This window comes from Rousettus aegyptiacus, unplaced genomic scaffold, assembly GCF_014176215.1.
Source record: "Rousettus aegyptiacus isolate mRouAeg1 unplaced genomic scaffold, mRouAeg1.p scaffold_m13_p_3, whole genome shotgun sequence".
Taxonomy (NCBI): domain Eukaryota; kingdom Metazoa; phylum Chordata; class Mammalia; order Chiroptera; family Pteropodidae; genus Rousettus; species Rousettus aegyptiacus.
Window position 1 is genome coordinate 101,790,838 of NW_023416306.1, and position 14,384 is coordinate 101,805,221.

General features: G+C 34.3%; 1 long non-coding RNA gene across 1 annotated transcript in view; it reads left to right on the forward strand.

The window, feature by feature from the left end:
* Positions 1 to 270: 270 nt before the first annotated feature.
* LOC107513526 overlaps positions 271 to 14,384 on the forward strand; it is a 124,156-nt gene continuing 110,042 nt past the window's right edge. The window contains exon 1 of the long non-coding RNA XR_001597569.2: positions 271 to 680. This is a non-coding gene — a long non-coding RNA (uncharacterized LOC107513526). The remainder of the gene's footprint in view (positions 681 to 14,384) is intronic.

The following is a 14,384-nucleotide window of genomic DNA, read 5'->3' on the forward strand; positions in this document are numbered from 1 at the left end:
ACCAGTCGGGGGCCTGCTCTGATTGGTGGAGTGTGGAGATTTCTAGAAAAGCACATAGGCCACAGCTGGAGCTGGCAGAGTGTGTTATGGGCCTTCAGGTGTCTGGGAAAGGGGCGGGGACGAGAGCGCAGTTCCTGATAAAGGGACAGGAAGAGGATGGGCTAGGACGCGGTGAGGGTCGCGGGTGGCTCAGGGAGTGTTGGAAGCACGTCTTAAGTGCTGCAGCAGCAACCTCCCTTCCCAGAGGAAACCTGATCTCACAGAATCTCGGGCTATCTACCAGGGCCTGCAGGGGACTCCTGGGGGGAGGAAGACTTCGGTGCCTTGGTGCTGGAGGTCCCTGACCCAGACTTGTCTGTAGAGTCTGGCTCACAACAGCCAACATGCGACCCCCAGTGCCTGTTCCCTTTCTCACGTCCCACCACCAGTCAGTAACCGTGCGTAGGTGCTGGCAAATGGGCTCTCACCCAAAAGCTATGCTGAGACCACCTGCTGGAGGACCTGAATCGTATTCACCAAATGGGTTTGCTAGTCTTTCCTGTCCCACAAATTTAGCCCTTAAGGCAGGCATCCAAATGGAAAGATTGTGTAATAGCTTATGGGTACAGTGGAAGACATGGTACTGAGCAAATCGGGAACTCAGAACTCTCACCAATCAGAAGGCGATAGAGAAATCAAAGGTAAGTTCAATCAAAAATGGATAAGTTGGCTTTATGTATTATATGAGTTATTGCTTTTATCCATAAATAATTAACTATGTGGGAAAAGAAGGCTATAGTGAGTAGGAAACAATTTGCTGGTATGATGAAAACAGTACATGAGTGAATGTTAAATTGTATTGTTTAAACCATGAACTATATGAAATTTCAAAGATGGGAGAAATTAGTGAAAACTATAATGCTGGATTATAATAGAGATAATTTACTGACTGTATACTGTGTTAGGTGCTTTCTGTATCTTATTCCTGTCATTAAAATTACAGTATTATTTTAATTCTCATGATAATTCAGTAGCGATGGAATTTTCCTTTCTCAGTTTTTTAGATGAGGAAAGAGTACCAGAAATTGTTAATGAATGGGAGATAATTTAAAGTGGCAATTAAAACCTTGTGTGTAGAGTCTGCTTGGATTCACGTCTCAGCTGTGTTATATATTAATTTTGTCACGTTAGAAAAATTAGTTCACCTCTTTAGGCTGCAGTTTCCTCATCTGTACAAGGGAGATCATAATCAGTGTCTATCTCATTAGTTTGTTATGAGGATTAAGTGATATAATGTGTGACACAGTGTTTGGCAATTAGTAACCCCTCACTAAATTTATTATTGTTGTTATTAGCATCAGCAGAGTTCATGCAGCTAATGTGTTGAGGCACGGTCTGAAGCCAAAGTTTATATCTGCACAAGTACTTATGCCCACGTTGCTATAATACAAAACTGCTTCAGTGTATGCTGATAGGTAATCAGCATACATGGTAGGTGATCAATGTTTCTTGAACTGAATGAAACTCAGGATTTCACTGAGGACGTCAGTTGAATGAGTCATTCCACTGCAGCACTTTTCTATACACTGTGAACATAACCGAGGACGCTCTCCACATTCTCCACATTAGGGTCTGATGAGCAATACTTCTTTCTGAGTTACATTGTCTGTCATAAAATGTATAACCACATGTATGAGGGCCAAGAACACAGAGGAATGATGTCTGATTAACAGCAAATCTATGGACTATTTTCTTTTCACCATGAACTCTATTACTTTCTGTGGAGAAATGTCTGTTACAAAACTTAGTTTTATCTAGTTGTGCATTTTGTGCAATTCTGGGGACTTTTTCTTAAATATGGAGCTTTGTAAAGCATGCCTCTCCTTTATCCCTAAGTTTTGCCCCAAGGCAGGTTTAAATTGCAGCTGTCACATTTACTTCCTTAAATGCTGTAGCTCTATTAATACGTCTAGCAGTCTCATAGCCATACTGCCACAGGCTCAGAATTTTGATGAATAATGCCAAAGAAATGCCTTCTGTTTAGGCAGTGGCTCTTAGACACTGTCACTCTGTGACTTCAGCCATATGTTTTGCCTCCAGCTGTTGGTCCTCCTTCAAGATCCTGGTATCTTAGCAGCTCAAGGTCAATAGCCCTATCATATTGGATAAAACTAAATTTATATTTGGTCAAATTATTAATTACTGTAATTATTTTACACTAATGCCTAGTGGAATTCTTTCTTTTTGTCTTTCTTTTAATCCACAGATTTTTTTGAATACCCATCATGTAGAATGCTGAGTTGGGCTTTTTAAAGGGCATAGATTAAGACCCTAACTCAACAAAATTACAACAGCAGGGGTGACTAAGAAAGATGATTTGATACTTTACTTTGCATCATAAATAGCATGCATGGAATTTTCTCAAGTATTTGTTTAGTGTTAACTTTAAGAAAGATATTTAATGTAAGAAAAGTATCGAATATTTTCAGCGAATGTCAAGAAGTATAAAAAAATGTTGCAAATGGTAATACTAGACAAACAAATTGATACCAAGTTACAAAACAATATTCTAAAGAGGTTGCTACAGGGAGAATTGCCAAGAGTTGTCCCAAAAAATTCAAGAAGAGCTAGTTTACTTTTTGTAATTCAACGGCAGCAACATTTATTCATCTCTTCATGCATTTACCATTCCATAAATATTAGATGAGCACCTACTAAGTGATGGGTATTATAGTGGTGGATATAATAGACTTTGCTTTGCACTTGTTGCATTTATAATCTAGAGGAAGACAAGAAAAAAGATGAAGCAGAACAATTTTATCTTATTTGCAAGTTGAATATCATTTTTGACCTCTTGTCAGTCTAATCATCAAATATTTAGGAGTAATGTTTTAATTTTGAGGCCTCGAAGTATTATGAGAGTATTTCTTAGTGAAATTCTTCCTGACAGACTGAGAGGCAAGCCTTGAAAGAGTCTGAAGGTTATCATAAAAAAAAACTTTTACTTTTGGTCATCATGCCTTCCAGTTGGTGACAGATGGGGCAGTAGAATACTGACAGTTTTGAATCCTCTGGGTACCTAACTGTATGGCATTCCTCCAGGTTTGTTCAGTTGTAGATAATAAAGATCTTCATAAAATTTCAACCTACCCAGTGTTCGGCTTAATGTAAACCAAATTCATACTAAATTTATAATTTCATATGCCATTTGTATGTATAATGTAGAATTTGGTTCTTAACCACACCTGTATGTTTACACAGGCTCCTTGTAGCCAACTTGCTCGTTAGTTCTGCATTTGATCTAGTTCCCTGCTAAGATGGAAGCTGTACCATAAACTTCAGCCCTATCTCTAAGACACTGACCACCAGCGAATTCCTTGCCAGCTAACCTATGGGATTAATTTTTTTTCCTAAATGACAAATTTGGGTATGCATCTCCTTCAAATTGGAAGAAGTCCTTTAAACAAACAATTTCAGCCATCTCCAAGTCCTCAATTGCATAGATTTTTTTCTTTCCATGTCTCCATCCCACAGATGGATATGAATTCTACCCCTAATTATATACTCTGCTTATTCGGATATTGTAATGTCAGCTCCTGACTACAGGCTTGAGGATGCATAATTCCTGGTTAGTGATCCTTGCACCAATTTCCCCAGTTTCTTTTTGATTGCAAATTGAATTTTGGTGAATAAATCTGAACATTGATGAAGCTAAGGATTAATATTTAGTAAACCAGTAGATCAGGCAATTTATATCAACATTCTGAAAAATCTGGAGAAAATAATTAACATTGATCACCAGGAGTGTACCATTTATTATATGATTGGCTTGCATTACCTCTTTTAATTAACCTTAGATTTGTTTTGAAAGCCAAATAAACATGTAAAACAATAAAATCATCATAGGCACTTGAAGCAACTTCTGAAGGTCATTTATTCCTTTTCACTTTATTTTTAAATAGTGTTTCATCGAAGTCACTTATAAAACATACATTGTTTTTTTGAACCACTGCAATGTCTGGTGTTTGAATATCAAGTTTAGTAAGCTATTTTAAATCAGCGAACATGTGATGTTTTGACCACGATTCCTCTTTGAAATAACTGCACTTGGTTCATTACCAACGGATTTCAATTGACACTGTTTAAAAATTCAATTTCATATAAGAATATATATAATTCATGGAGATTTAATTTTGAAGCTGTTATTTTCTCTGCTCAAGTCTCAAGGTTAAAGCTGCTGTTCCCAAGCAGTCTGATTCAATGAATACTGCTGTGTGTAGTGTATGGTACGCAGTAGACCAATAAAAACAATCTGATTGATCTATCTCGTTATGGACTTGATGGCTTCCAAAGCACTAGCTATAAAATAAGCTAACTGGAAAATCAAAGCTTTAGTGACCTCAAAGGACTCTTCATCACATAGTGCAGCTTAAATCATGTTACTTTAAATTTAGATATCAGATGCACACCACATTTTATATAACAAACCAGAGAAAACTTGTAAACAGCATTTTATTTTCTACCTTTCCTGGCTGGAACACTTGCACTAGTGAATAGCTTTCCGAGTACCAATCTCCTTTAAATGCTTAAACTTTAGTTTTGGCTGGATTTTTTTGAATTCTCGAGCCCTATTTTGCAATGCCTCTACTCTTCTTTAAATGCTTCACTCCAAAGAGAACCACTGGTCCTTTGTATATAGCTATCTCCCTAGTCGATTTACATAAATATAAAAATCATTAGCTTAATTCCAAGATTTTAATTTGACAAAATGATAGATTCTTTTTTCTGTTCATAACTGAATGTCTATAGGCTACTGGCAGGAAAAATACACTTTAGTGTGCTGAGATGGCTATGCCTAGTTGGTTTCATTTCCCAAGAAATGTAGTTAGTATTGCAACAACAAAAGATAGTTAAGTCCTTAGTTGAGTCCATTCAAACTTATCAGACAAAACTGAAATTTAAATCATTTCTTAGAATTCGTTTAATATACTCTTTTTCTACTTCATAGCATTCTAACATCTATCTCCCTCCTCCACTATCTAGTGTTTTAAAAGTTGACTTTAGATGTCTAGGAATTGCCTTTGCAAGTATAGCAACAACAGGTTAGATTCTCTATGCTTAGTGACTGTCTTTTCCCCCCAAAATCTCTCTATTATATACCCCATTTTTAAGGACCATCTTTTCTACTAGGTAACCATGAAACTGAGTTGTGGTGATTTACCAATGGATGGTGATGGTATTTATTTATTAATTTACTAGAAACGATATATTATTAACCAACTGTTAACACAGGCACTGGGATATAGAAATAAAAGATCTTAAGGAATTTTAAGGGGGATATAAACATAGAAACATGATAATACAGAGGGCATTAGTCACTATAATAGAGGAAGGCATAGATTGATAAAGCACTAATAGACACCAACATGAACTGGGAGACTACTTGGAGGTAGACAAAATAGACTTTGTCAGTCTTGAAGGACAAATAAGCTCTATGTGGCAAAGGGAAAGAGATCACAGCTAGAAGGACCTCATGAAAATGGCATGGAAGATGAGAGCACAATGTGGGCCATGTATCTGCAATATGTTTATTGTTAGCTAAGAGTAGAAGGGAAATGAATGCTGGGATGTTTTCAAAGAACAAGTGTGTATAGCCTTGTATGTTGTCCTAATAAATTTGAATTTATTCAGTGCTGAATATGGAGTCAGATTTTAAATCCTGGCTCTGCCACTTACTGGCTGTATACCTTGGGGCAAGTTACTCAAGCATCATTTATCTCGTTTATAATGTAGAAGTCATAATAGAACCTACCTCTTATAGTCCATATTAGAAATGAGTTAATACATATGCAACTATTTAATCAGGAACTGTCCTGTAACAATAAATCATCATCATCACAATTATTACTCTTAATCATTTTATCAATGAAGATACTTATTCAAATATGCCTAAGACTGAGCCCTTTTTGATCAAATGTGTTTTTTAAAGTTCATTTTAGCAGCAGTAAGCAAAATGGATTGTATGTGGCCAAGTTGAAACTAGAACCAGGAAAATCAGGGGCATTTGTAGTGTATGGGTTGAGAGATGATGCAAAGAGCCTAAACCAATGGTATTACAATGTGGGGAGAGAAAAGAGATGAATAAAAGAGATTTTAATGAGAAAATTTTATGTGATATGGTTATTAAGTATATAAAGTAAGCTAGTCTATCTATAAGGTTTCTGACTGGATGGAGGTATCATTCACTAAATTAGGGAATGTAGGAGGGAGAGCTAATCTGAAGGATCAGATGATGAGCTGAGTCTAGGTAGATGTATAGTGATTGCTGGAATATGGTTTTGAAGCTCAAAAGAGATCCTTGAGAGTCATCAATAAATATGTGTTAGATGAAATCATGGGAGTTGATTATCAAAGGACTATTTGTACTGTAAGAGTAGTAGAAGGTCTATGACAAAATCCTTGGAACATATCAACAATTAAAAGAAAAGCAAATAGTAAAATAATTATAGTGTCAGACACAGGGACGTGGTGAGAGGGAAACACCATTTCACTTTGAAATAGTTAACCAGAAAACCCCACTGGCTTTCATCAAGACACTCTGATAGCTTTCTATTATGATTGGCCTAAAATTTAAACTCCTTGTGTGATATCACTTCCACTGTGCTACCCCTTGATCACTCTTGCTTCAGCCATACCATTCTTCTTTCTCTTCTTCAAACACATCGAATTTGTTCAATACTTGGTGCATTTGAACTTGGAGCTCCTTTTTCACAGAAGTGCCTTCTACTAGACTTTTGACATTTCTCAGCTCAAACAACCTTCTCAGAGAGGCCTTCCCTGACCTACCTATCTAAAATAGTCCCTACTTCAGAGTCGCCTTTCTCGGTCATTCTCTGTCAAGCTACCTTGTTGTGTTATCATATTACTCAATGCTTCCTGAAGCTACCTTTTTTATGTAACTTCTTTGTTGTTTGTTTTTTCTGTACTTGAATGCAACCTTAATGACAACGAGGTCCTGCTCTGTCTTGTTTACCACTAGATTTTCTGCCCTGAGAAGGTATCTGTAGTACAAAATAAGTTCATTAAATATTTCTATGAATAAATGAATGTATGAAATAGTGAAAAAAGTAAGTACTAAGTAGAGGGAAAAAAAAGTAAGATCAAACCACACAGAAGGAAGACTAATGGTGTCAAGACATATACATAAAACAGAAAAGTTTTTACTGAATTTAGCAAAAGGGGTCACAGATGACACCAGGAGGAGTAATTTCAGTAGATTAGTAGCAGAATTCATATTCATAGACTTGAGAAAGAAAACAGATGAACAAAGAAAATAAATGGATTCTATCCTTTCAAGAAGTTGGACTGTACAGAAAGAAAGGTGATAAATGTTTAGAAGAGTATCTTTTGTAAAGTAAGTACAAACAAACAAATAATCCAAAAACAATTGCTGTAGTGTTAGAGGCACATTGTGAAAGCTATTGAAGGTCAATGATTTTTTTTTTTTTTGAAACATTTTGAACTTAAAAAGTTATAAGACTATTTCAAAGAGTTCCTAATACTGTATTATTGATCTGTGGCTAGTAGTTCTCAGATGCAGATGGCCAGCTGCAGTTATACCCAGTTTTTGGCTGTGTAGGGGTTGGTGTCCCTAACCCCAGCATTGTTCAAGAGTCAACCGTATTCTTCAGTTTGAGACCTCATTCAAGTTACGGCAATTATACCTATACAGTCTTTATAGCAAAAGGATTCAATCTAGGATCTCATGTTATATACATGGTTGTCTTATATTCTAGACTTTTTCATTATGAAACAGTTCTTCAGCCTTCCCTTGATTCTTATCAGTTTGATATGTCTGAAGATTGCAGAATACTCATTTTGTAGAAAACCCCTTAAATTTGTTTTTCTAGTGTTATGACTAGACAATACTATTTGGCTTAAATGTCACAAAAGTGAGACTATTTTTTCTTCATTGCCTCCTATTGAGTGATATATGATATTGATTTATCTCATTACTGGTATTTTAACTTACATCATTTGATTTTTTAACTGTAAAATCACTTTTTACCCACTTTGATCTATGTTTAGTAAACTTTTGGGGGAAGAACTTAGAAATTATACAAAATTCTGTTTCTCATCCTACTTTCATCCACTATTTTTAACATCCACTGGAATTTATTTCTTGAATTAATCATTACTGCAATGGTTGCCAAATGTTGATTTTTCTAGTTCCAACTTTCCTTCCTCGTTTATTAGTTATCATTTTATTATAAAGAAGAGCTATATGAATATAAATAAACTCATGAATTTCTATTTTATCCATTTGGTTGTAAATGTTACCATAATTTATTTTGATGCTTAAATTGTCATAGATTTACACATTTATTTTTAAAAAATAGATACAGTATAGGAATAATTCTGAATGCTTTGTGTTTGGGGATAAGGAGTCAGTAGAGCAGTGATTTTGAATCTTGGCCACACACCAAAATCACCTGAATAGCTTTTAAATATACTAATGCCCAGGCCATACCTCCCACCAATTACATAAGAATCTTTGGAAGTCGAAACTCAGCAATAATTATTTTTTTAAACTTTCCAAGTAATTCCAATCTGAAGCCAAGTTTGAGAGCCACTGCAGGAAAGATTAGCATATTAGGATTTCAGGAGAGATAAGAAATAACTGATAAAGACAATGTCCACAAAAATTAGAGAAAATTAAATTCATGGTAGGAAAAGAAATTTGCTCTGGAAATGAGGCTATAAGGACATAAATGTAAGAGGAGGTTTCAATTTGTGTTCAGTAGGAGAGGATTAGGAAGTTGAAGGATTTCCCACCCAGTACTTGCTATTTTCCTGTGAAGAAGCAGGTAAAGTGTGTTGAGATTTAGAGTAAAAATGATGGAGATTGGTGAGACTTGAAATAACCATTGTGAAGAATTAAAAAAATAATATGACCATAGAACATTGAGATCCTATTGAGATACTAGAGAACCGTTTTTGGACGCTATTACAACATTGCCTTGAAATTACCTTTTACCTTGAAATTGCTTTTAATCAAGTAGATGCAGAACAATAAGAGGTCCAGAAACTGAAGGGCTAGGCTGAATTACAGGGCCTAGGATTCACAGAGAAGTAAGCATAGGAGGGATCAAATCGTGGGAATATGAGCAGTGTCAAAGATGTGAACATCTCCTAAATGTCTTCGACAGGAATGGTTGGATTTTCAGGCATTCTGGCAGAAATCGTATTTTGGATCTCAAGAGTTATTTTCAGCAGTTTTAAATTGCCTTTCTGTTTGGTAGATCGAAAGTGGAAAATAGCAGAGCATTATCCTATGTTGCATATGCCGTGCTCAGGCGTATGTCATGTTTAAGACATCTGAGGCATACCACAGGCTTTTACCTGGGCTGCTGCCTGTATGGTTTGTGATTTCATGTCTTTGACATCTAAGGTTCTTTATCCTTTTCAAGTTGCAGCTGGCCCTCATTCTGGTTCTCCAGTTTTATTACTTCAGTGTGTCTCTGTTTTTCACTGTGATTATATATCTGCTACCTAACCCCTTCCTGTTAGGTAAATTTCATGAGTAGGCAATTTTAGGGAAACTATCATGCAACTAGCTCTAATTACAGTCCAGTCGAACAAATAATATGTTTTCTTTAGTTTGTGGGGTTTTCTTTTTTAAATAAGCTTATAACAAGAAGACTAATTTTTATTAAGTAAAAAATATTTCAGTCAAGGTCTGGGCCACAGTCTGATACTCATAACAGGTAGAAGATTTCAAGTATGAGTACAGACATTACACTCGAGTTTTTAAATATTTAATTATTTATTCTGTCTTATAAAAAGATAACAGTTCTATTGTGGCAAATCGAATTGTGTAATGGCAAAAGCAAAACAACTTTTCACTTGCTTTTTAACAAATTTTAAACTCTTGGTGAGTATGAATAGATGCTGTCCAACTAATCTGGTTGTACAACTAAAGCAGCTAATTGTCTCAAGGCAAAGAGTCCAGAGAACAGCAAACTTTGGGATGATTCAAGCTGGAAGTCCAAAATGATGACCAGGGCACACCAGGGGAGAGTTATGGTCAGGTAAAGAAATCAAACAAATGATGAGCCATGGAAGCTCTGCCAGTATTTCCACAATTATTTGTCCATTTCCTCATCTGTGGACAAGCAACAGTAGCTTTGGAGAAAGAAAGGGCTAGATGCTCATGTGGTTATCAAGGGTCCAGACTTATTTTTTTATTTTTTATTTTTTAGTGCTTTGAGTACTGATCACTTTCAGTTGAAAACAATGATGTAGATATAAAAGATCTCAAGCTATTCTCGGGAAACTCAAGATTGTGAGATAATTATGAGTAGCTCTATCCCATATCATTCAGGAATGATAGTGGCCTTATTGTTATATGGAGGCAAAATTACTTCAAACTGCCAACCATTGAGTTAAATTCAGAATTAAAGAAAAAAGCAGAAACCAATGAATCTTTCAAAAGATTTTTTTTTTTTTTTTTATGAATAGGTGTTAAAAATTTGCTGCCTGACAAAATCCAAATTATGGATGCCTGATGCAATGTATGTTTGTATTTGACTATCATTAATGATTGCTACTTGGCGCTGGATCTTTGTCAGCACATTATTAATGAACTGAAGTAGAGTTTTGAACCACATAAGTTTCACTACTATGTGGGATTTTGTGCTGTGGAAAATGATGTCCATCTGTTCTTTACCACTCACCTTATGAAAATGCACCCACAAACACATAATCGTCTTATCTTGGAACTAACAAATGCAAAACATGACGTGTTCTAGTTATTCAATTATTGTAGTACTTTCTTATCATTATTTTCTTTTCCATTAACATTGAATTTAGTTTTAATATTAATGAGATTGACATCTTTTTAGATTTTTTTAGTCTAAATACTTGATTTTAAATTAGCCTATTTCAAAGAAAGGAAGGCACAATAATATACTCAGATTATTTTTCTTAATTGATGTGTTAGCCTCCAGAATTCCACCCGAAAACCACAAGATTTTATTGAGGTTTACATATGTGAGTTTTAGAAATATTTAGAGTAATAAAATACTATTATTAAAGAAAGGTTAACTCACTAGAATGCATATTTTAATCTGAATCTCCATTGATAAGTTGAAATGCTAACTATTGATCTTTATCCATAAATCTTTTGGAATGAGTTTGTATGTATGTTTTAATAATTCCATTTCTCTGTTCTTACATTTGACTCCTTTGACATTTAGTTTATCAAATACCAAACAGAATTATCTTAGGAAAATTATAAATGTCATTAATAAAAACCCACCCTCGCCAGGTTTTATAATTTTATTTTCTGGCATATCTGGAGTGGTAGTTCAGAAGATTAGAGTGTCAATTATTCTTTAATCATTTTCTGTAATTTGGAAGTAGGCCAATGGATAGTCAAATGTATTCTTATTTTAGCAGAGTACTGCAAATACCAAAATCACAAATACTGGCAGGGCATTTGCCCCTAAAAGGAATTTCAGCCAAACATAAGCAAAGATTTGAGGAAAAATATCTTGCTCTGTTGCCATATTTTCCCTTTTATAACTTATCAGCTTAATGAACTCTGTAGAGATGTCCTTAATTTTTAGCCTTTGGTCCATAACATCAAAAATGGATAGGAAAATTCTTTAACTCCTAAAATGTACCAGATCTTAGACAGTTTAACACTAATATCACTATTAGTGTTAGGCAGTGTTCTAAGTATTTGAGGAATGTTAACTCAGTTAATCCTCATTAGAACCCAATGAGATACATGTTATATCTCCAATTTACAAATGAAGAAACGAAAGAATAGAGAGGTTAAGTAACTTTCCGGTGATCACAGAGCCCAGGCCATCTGTATGAGATTCTGTCAAGGAGTTAAACATTGAGTAGGATTAACTGATATTAGAAAAAGCATCAGGTCATATTTTGATTCTATGATATAAGAGATGCATTGGATTTTGATTAATTAGCATTTGCTAATATGCAGGTTGGACACAGAACTTTTAATTGGTACTTAATATGATTAACTGATGTATAATATTCATATTTAATGTAATGTACACAACTTCCTCAAGGCCATTTCCTTCTCCCTTTTCTCTCTTCAATCCAGCTATTGCTAGGAACTGTGCCCACCCCCCACCCCCCACCCCCCATAACAACTAGAACAGATAAGAGTTAATTTGAATTCAGCATATGGAGAGTAAGGCCTTTTTATAGTATTCAAGATTGGTTTCCACAAAGAAAAAGAGCAAACCAGCTTCACAACGACAGAAGACTTTTGAATAAAGGCAGCAGCATGTACAGCTGTAGCTAATTACAAATTTGAGCTTCACTTTTGTTAACAGCGGACTAATGTTTGCATACAAAGTATTTGTTGTAAATAAATAGCTTTAATAAGTGGGGGAAAAGACAGTAAGCAATACAATGCCACGGGTAATTACAGCTATGTTTGCAAAAGCCACAAATGTAATATATAATTATCTTAAAATGAAAAATAGAAATTATCTCATATTTTTAAAATTCTTTATTAGAAATCTAACATTTGAATATTGTTTGAATAGTTGTCTGATTCTGACTTAATTTTCTTGATATGATTCTCATGTAACACATAGGAATACAAAAGAATATAGCTTCAGTGAATAAATCTTTATTATGAAGATATTTAAAAACATATTTGATCATCTATTTATAGCTTTTAGTTTGACATAATTTACCAGCACAACTAAGGGTAGTATTGAAAGGTTATTGAGTTTATCTCAAGTAAGACTACAGACAAACCACCCCCTCCATTATTTTCCTTTCACAAATAAAGGCACCAACTCTTTTTAATGTCATGATAACAGCAGTGTAGAACCACTGCATTACATTACAAGACCTATAGGAAAACCCAAAACAACACAATACTGTGGAGTCACAGAAAGGGATTTCATAATCTTCTGAATTAGCTTCTGTCCTGAGAGGCAAAAATAAATACAGAAGCTTATACATTGACCATTATGTAATATCTGTAATCATAACTGAATTTGACATTCTGGTAAAAGAAAGAAAAATCCAGAATCATTGATTAAAATGCTGATGATTGTCCACATAAAAATCTACGCACACATATTTATAACAGCTTTATAATTGATAGTTTGGAAGCAACCAAGATGTCTCTCAAGAGTGAATGGATAAAGAAATTTTGGTACATCCTTAACAATAGAATATTATTAGACAATAAAAAGAAATGAGCTATCTAGCCACAAAAAGGCCTGGAGGAAATACATACTGCTAAGTCAAAGAACCCAATTTGAAAAGGTTACATACTGTATGATTTCAACCTATATGACATTTTCAAAAAGGCATAATTATATGTAGAGAGAGAGAGATCAGTGGTTGCCAGGGGATGAGAGAGAAGGAGGTATTAGGGCAGTGAATCTATTCTGATTATTACTGTAATGTTGGATACATATCATTCTACATTTGTCAAAACCCTAACAACAAGTAATGACAGCTTATTTATGCTAAAATTTATTCATTCTTAATTTAATATTTAACTAGGTTTATTTTTATTTGGTAAATCTGGCATCATGACACTTTGCCAATCTTGCACATTTACAATGTTTAATACAAAGAGTGAACTCTAATATAAACTATTAGAGTTAATAATTATGTATCAAATTTGGCTCACCAATTGTAACAAATGGACTATGCTAATGTAAGATATTAATAAGAGATTCTGGGTGCTTGTGCAGAAGTGAGGAGGGTAAGGGAGTTTATGGGGACTCTATTTCTATTCACTTTCTGTAAACCCAAACTACTCTAAAAAACTATTTAAAATATTATTAAAAAAATGAAAAGGGAGATCATTTAAAACTCAATAACATGATATCTGAAGTTATCTAATTAAGTTAATATTAATTTAAAATCATTTTTAGTGAGCAGTGTCTAACTTTTTCTCCTACACTCACATTAAAATGTTTTTCACTTAAATTATAGGAAAATATTAATGTTTAAAACACTGCAATTTAATATCGACTTCAATAAATACTCTGTTGATTCTATGAATACTCTTCTATCACCAGAACCTGTTATTACTTTTTGTTAGGTAAAAGCTCAGTGGGACTAGAATGAGAAAAAAATTACATATTATTTTTGACTATAAGTAGGGAGGCAAAGAAAAGGGGGCAGCCACTGATAAAACTAATAGGTATATTTTAAATTAGATACTGAAATAATATTTTTAAAAGCCTTTAAACTACAATAATTATGTAAACTAGATAATAAAGAGTAGAAAATTTATTCTCTGAAATCAAAATATTAAACTAAGTTTTGCCTTAATTTTTAATAGAAATACAATAAGAAAATTTTCAGTTCAAAAATAGCATTTGAAACAAATA